General features: G+C 26.8%; 1 pseudogene; it reads right to left on the minus strand.

Moving 5' to 3' along the window:
- Nucleotides 1-248: 248 nt before the first annotated feature.
- On the minus strand, nucleotides 249-1,523 carry LOC147064316 (uncharacterized; annotated as a pseudogene).
- Nucleotides 1,524-7,374: the final 5,851 nt, after the last annotated feature.

A 7,374-nucleotide genomic window follows, 5' to 3' on the forward strand; every position in this document is an offset into this window, starting at 1 on the left:
TAGCTTCACTTTTATTCAGTATAGAATTAATGTAATTTATGTGCGGTTTCAGTATTATTCTTTCTGATTTTATGCATATTAATTTGGCATGGGTGCAATACATTTTTTTTATGAGACCATAAACTTAACACCATTTATAAGAATTATCAAAAATTTAGTAAAAAAACCACTTTCATTAAAAAATTAATATTTTTATTATAGTTCAAACAAATACTTTAAAAATTAGTATCGATCCCCTTTTATTGAAATTATAGGTACAGTCCTGGAGGTAGATTTCCTCTTTTAGTATGAAGGACCTTTTCTCTTGCCTTTATGAAATCTTCCATGCAGACTTCTCTTCGTCGTTCCCTCAATGCAATCATCCCCGCTTCACTACAAATAGCCTTGATATCTGCACCCGACAAATCTTCTTTCGCAGTAACCATTTTCTCGATATCAACACTTTTGTCGAGGGTCATTTTTCCTGTATGAATGTCAAAAATTCTTCTTTTGGTATTAGCATCTGGCATTGTGAATTCAATTTTCCGATCAATCCTTCCTGGTCTAATCAGTGCTGGATCAAGACTATCGATTCTATTAGTGGCCATAATAACCTTAATATCATTTCTCGAATCAAATCCATCAAGTTGATTCAAAAGCTCCAACATAGTTCTTTGAACTTCTTTTCCACCCGAAGAACTCACATCCGATCTTTTAACACCAATCGCATCTATTTCATCAATAAAAATAATCGAAGGCGCATTCATATCAGCCAATTTAAATAATTCTCGCACAAGCTTTGGTCCATCACCCAAATACTTCTGTATTAATTCTGATCCAACGATTCTCAGAAATGTGGCAGATGTTCTGTTAGCAACTGCTTTGGCCAATAAAGTTTTTCCTGTTCCTGGAAGACCATAAAGAATTACACCTTTTGGTGGTTTTATGCCCATTTCTTCATATAATTCGGGATTGGTTAGTGGCAACTCAACACTTTCCTTTATTTCCCGTATTTGTGATTCTAAACCTCCTACATCCGCATAAGTTTCTGTTGGGGCCTTTTCAAGTTTCATTACACTTACCAAAGGATCAGTCTCGCCTTCTAAAACACCAACAATAGAATTGTCTTTATTGTTAAGTAAAACTGTACACCCAGGCTCAAGAAGATCCTTATCAACAAAAGATCTAATCGGAACGAAGTACTCTGGTCCTAAACCCGAAGATACAATTGCATGTGTGTCATCAATAAATTCTTCTAATGTGCCGAGTTGAAGAGGGTGACCTCGTATTTCTTCGACATAGGCTAGATTCGAATTCATAGGTTGATCGGAAGTTTCTGATCCATAAGCGTTCAGAAGATTATCTTCAAAAGAAAGAAAATCAAGAAGTTGGGTAAGCTTTCTTACTCGAAGAAGGCATTTTGTAGTTGGAAATGTCGGAAATAGTTTTGGTGCTGATTTTGAATCTCGGGCATGCTTTCTCTTTCGAATGTTGAGGGATGTTGTGTCCGTATCCTTATTAGGCTGCGAGTTCGTGTTTCCCATGATAAGGGCTAATAAACATATTATTCAGTATACAAATGTTAACACAAAGGAAGTATTCATCATAGAGTAAAGTAAATAAATAAAAGTTATAATATAAAGGAATTATTTATCATAGGGTAAAGTAAATAGATAAAAGTATTAATATAAAGATTGAATTCATCATAGAGTAAAGTAAATAAATAAAAGTTATAATATAAAGGAATTATTTATCATAGGGTAAAGTAAATAAATAAAGGTTTTAATATAAAGGAAAAAATCATACGGAGTAAAGTAAATAAATAAAAGTTATAATATAAAGGAATTATTTATCATAGGGTAAAGTAAATAAATAAAGGTTTTAATATAAAGGAAAAAATCATACGGAGTAAAGTAAATAAATAAAGGTTTTAATATAAAGGAAAAAATCATGCGGAGTAAAGTAAGTAAATAAAGAATTCAGCGTACAAAGTATTTATCACAGGGTAAAATAAATAAAAGTATTAATATAAAGGAAGTATTCATGTGAAATAAAGTAAATAGAAAAATAATCCTGCGTATAATAAATTTATCATAGGGTATTATAAATAAAAGTATTAATATAAAGGAAGTATTTATCTTGGGTATATGCAAGACACTTGAACATATCGCATTTGAAAGAAGAAAAGCAGTTGATGAAGATTGATCAGGGGAGGTGTCAAAAGATGTATCAAGTAGTTGTGCAATATTCCCAATGGGCTGACTACGTGTCAATATATGTAATTGATAAAAAGGATACTTAATTTATAAATAAAAAAAAGTATCATAGGGTGTATAAACATAGTATTCAGCATGAAAATATTAATATAATTAAACCTATTTATAATTAAGTACAGTAAATAAATAAAGCACATGTGAGTATAAAAGAGTTATTTATTATGGAATAAAGTAAATGGAAAAGCACTCCTGCGTATAAAAATATTTAAAATAGAGTAAAGTAGAGAAAAAAAGCATTAATGCAAGAAAGTATTTATCATAGGGTGTATAAACATTGCTTTCTTCATAAAAATATTAACATAAATAAACTTATTTATCATAATGTGAAGTAAATAAATATAGTATTCGTGCGTATAAAACATTAATATACACAAGTTTATATATCATAGAGTAAAGTAAATATAGAATTCGGCTTATAAATTATAAAGTGTTTTAGAAATTTTGTGTGAATTGAGATGTATATAAACATCCACCATTCATATTTATTATATTTGGGTTAAGTTTTTATCTATTTAGACGTGGTCAGCCCGTTGGGAATATTGCACAACACCTTGATACATCTTTTGACACCTTCCCCTGATCTATCTTCATCAACTACTCTTCTTCTCTCAAATGATATGAGTTCAAGTGTCTTGAGAAGTGTGAGAGCTTGCATGTTTGCTTCTGCTTCGTCCAGGATTTTCAACACCTTAACATATTTTCTAAGTTATATTGACTACAAACAGTTGATTTATAGCTAATTTGATTTTTAACGGTTTAAATGTCTTGGGTAAAATTTTAGATTTCTCCATAGAACATACTTGCTTAATAATGCTAAAGTCTTATCATCTTTACTATCCTTTTCAATCTATCTTCTTCTTTCAAATGTCTACTATAAAACTATTTTCTGGGTAGTGGTATCATTACTTTTCAATCTTTTTCAATCAGGCAAAATTTAGGATGTCTAACATAATACTTTGATTACAAATGTTTGTGAATTAAAGGGTTAATTTAAATTTATTGGTTGGTAGATCTTATATACCTTTTAAACCAGGTGAAACTCTAGATGATTCTATAGAGCTGATCAAAATTATATACATTAAACCAAATTACCGCCCTAATCTTCCTATATGTGTTTTATTCCTTTGGTATCTATCAATTCAAACCTTTTTCTCAACCCTATTATTAATGCATGTTCCTCCGCTTTCGTTGGTATTCTCAAATTCTTATTATACAAATCTTTAGGCTTTATTTAATATTAAAACATGCAGAGAAGTTATCTTTTTATTTATAGATAAATTTAGGTATAACAATTTTATATTTTCACCCAACATAGCTCGATTTATTTACCATATCCCAGCATATCTATAATATTGGCTATATCCTCTTCTTCAATACCCACCTCACATCTTTTGAAGATCAACTAATTCAAAGTTTTTATCACAACCTTGCTTTAGAATATATGCCACAATTCGGTTTAAAACTTCGAATTCTTTCTGGTACCTTTTATGATTCTATTTATCCTCTTAATCTCCTGTCACTAGATATAGTATAATATTCGTCTAAACATGCGAAGAAAAACAGGTTATTTTATGCAATTTTAAAATTTACAAAAAAACATATACTAATTTCTTTTGATAACTTCTAAGTATAAAATAAAATAAAAACTGTGAAAAGCAAGTTAAATAAGAATAAAGGAATGTTTAAACAACAGAGTTAATATTTTAATGATGATGACAATAACTTAACCTGTTTTTATTATTATTTTTCTACTAAAAATCAACTTAATGCAGTAACTAAAATTACTATACGAATCGAAATATAAAAATATCAAAATTTAACAGTTACATGTGGAGAAATATAGTTTATGTCTACTTAAAATATTTATTCTGATCGTTATATTTAAATGATTAATACGTCAGGGAAACTATATTCTCTTTTGAATAAATCTTTTTTTAGAATATAGTTAGTCCTTGGATTTCTATAATAACTAAACGTAAAATCAATATATTTTCTTATAAAAATGATTCTATTGGGCTATACCATAAATATTCAGTTTAAATTGTTAAATTATATATTTAATCATTTGCCATATGGAATGAAAATTATTCTATCAAGTTATACCCAATTATTTTAGTTTAAATCATATAATTATGCATATAAAATCATTCTCCACATGAACATAAAAATTATACTTTTGATTTGTACTCTGAATATCACAGTTTAAATTATAGAATTGTGTATATTATATCATTTAACATGTAATCTTTATCCGCCCTAATCCTTTAATAGTATATATTTTTTCTCCAGAATAGCTCGATCAAATTCGGAACAAGAAGATTTATTTTTTTTTGAATTTTTTACATTATATTTTTTTGTTAATAGCTATATAGAATTACATTTAATTCAAAAGTTATTTTAAGAATTGTAAATTTGAATTTTTTAACCGAATTTTGTGGTTTTTTTCTTTTATAAACACATAATTAAAAAATTATCAAACTGCAATTTTTTTCTGTTTATAGGTCAACATATATCATTCGAATTTCTAGATCTTAAAATACATATATTTTATGCAAAATACCACTTTCTAGACAATAAGAAATTCTTATACCCATCTCAATACACACAGAATATTCGTTTCTGGGGAAAATTTACCTCACTATTATATAATTTATAGAGTATTACGTTTATAATCATTATATAATAGCCTATGCTATTTGGTTTTTTATTAAAACTTACTAAAAAAAATTATCGAGTATTAAGATTGAAATCATTATATAATAGCCTATGCTATTTGGTTTGTTATTAAAACTTACTAAAAAAAAATTATCGAGTATTAAGATTGAAATCATTATATAATACCCTCTGCTATTTGGTTTTTTATTAAAACTTACTAAAAAAAATATAAATTATTGATATAACAAGAATTATTTATAATAAATATATAATTCTGCTGTCGTTATAAGATAAAGCTCAATTGTTTTTATAAACCCATAAAATATACCATAAAGTAGTATCTCTAAAAATTTGCTGTTTTTTGTGTTCTAAACAAAATAATCGCACGTTACGAATCACATAAAGAATTAAAAATGATGTACTCCAAAAATAAAAAAATATAAAGTATAATTACATCGATAATTTGGTCTTTTTATATAGAGTATAATTGCATCGATAACTTGGTCTTTTTATATAAAGTATAATTGCATCGAGACATAAATTATAAAATTATGAATTCCCTTTTTATACCTTAAAATACCATTTTGGGTAAAAAAAAACAATAAACAATTAAAAAAAAAATTAATACTATTTATATAAAAAAAAGGTTTATGGATATGATATATAATTTTAGATTTTTTAATGCACAATTTTTTTAGAAAGACTAATCGCTTTCAAGTTCCTCGAGATTTATATTCCATATCCCGATTCTTCTCAATTTGGCAATCCGTTGAACAGTAAATAAATCATCTTGAAAATCCTCATATTCCGCAGATTTTGATTCATCAACAACAGCCATACCCTTTTGTACCATTCTTAAAGAAACATTAAACATATCACCATTATCATTTCGACATCTAACTTTACCTACTACCCTATTATTACTATCTATATTCAATAGCTTTATCGATACAATTCTCCTCAAGACAAGATCAGAAAGAACATTTTTTGACTTCATCAAATATCTCTTGTTTCGTATCTTGAAATGTTTGCTATTGGACATGTCAATACCAGCAAGCCGTATCGAAAGTAGCGTTTTATTTTTACCACATTTCTGACTGCTTAAAAAGGGAATATGATACAGTTTTAAAATATTGCCGTAATCGATTCTTTTTACTAAACCTCTAATGCACTTATTTTTGTAATTTTGAGGTAAGTCACTCGTATAAACATATCTTTTGCTAATAAAATGTAAATAATAGAGAAACAGACTAATAATAAATAATACAACAGTTAATACAAATAAAATGTATGTAAATAATACTTTCACGGGTTCACTAATGGTGATCGATGTGTCTATCATTTTAATTATAACGATTTTCTTATGATAAATTCTAAAATGTGGTCTATTTTAATGTTGCAATATTGTATTCTAAATTTAAGGTATTCGTTATAATATAAGGGATAAGGATGAAACAAAAGATTAAAATTGGCATAAATTAGGATTTGTATCAAACATTACATCATAAAAATAATTCTGCCAAGTAAACATATAGATCACAGTTTGACTAAAATGTAATAAAAGAATAAAATTGGCATAAATTAGGATTTGTATCAAACATTACATCATAAAAATAATTCTGCCAAGTAAACATATAGATCACAGTTTGACTAAAATGTAATAAAAGAATAAAATTGGCATAAATTAGGATTTGTATCAAACATTACATCATAAAAATAATTCTGCCAAGTAAACATATAGATCACAGTTTGACTAAAATTCAATAAACGAATAAAATTGCCATAAATTAGGATTTCTATCAAATATTACATTATAAAAATAATTCATCCAAGTAAACATATAGATCACAGTTTGACTAAAATTCAATAAACGAATAAAATTGCCTAAATTAGGATTTCTATCAAATATTACATTATAAAAATAATTATCTAAGTAAACATATAGATCACAGTCTGATTAATTTAATTTTTAAATATTTGCAGTTTCATGTTTAACAGTGTATATTATTTAAGCTTTTTTCTACTGTTTTTATGACCATATAAATATGTGTAAAGCTTTCCTTGAATTTCTGAAATCTCTAGGTTCATGAACTTCCTGTTCTTGGATTTACTTAGTCATTCATCTTATGATTTTTCTTTTATCGATTTTTCATGTCTATAATTTTATGTTATCCGTTCACTTGGATATCTTTGGCAATTCATCTTACGGTTTTCACATTTCTTGATTTTCTAAGTCCATAATTTTGTGCCATCATTATTATTAGATTATTTGGTCATTCATCTTACGCTTTTCACCTTTCTTGATTTTTCAAGTCTATAATTTTCTGTTTTTCTTAAATTTCTCAATTCGACAATTTTATTTTTTCAAAAATATATTATCAATACTAATATTAAAATTTAAATAAGAATTATAAAAACCATTAATACTTCTTATAAATATACTATTATTTGTTTGCTGCTTGTA

The sequence above is a fragment of the Rhyacophila brunnea genome, unplaced genomic scaffold (assembly GCF_057557595.1).
Source record: "Rhyacophila brunnea isolate RB1 unplaced genomic scaffold, BYU_Rbru_1.0 scaffold_76, whole genome shotgun sequence".
Classification (NCBI taxonomy): Eukaryota; Metazoa; Arthropoda; class Insecta; order Trichoptera; family Rhyacophilidae; genus Rhyacophila; species Rhyacophila brunnea.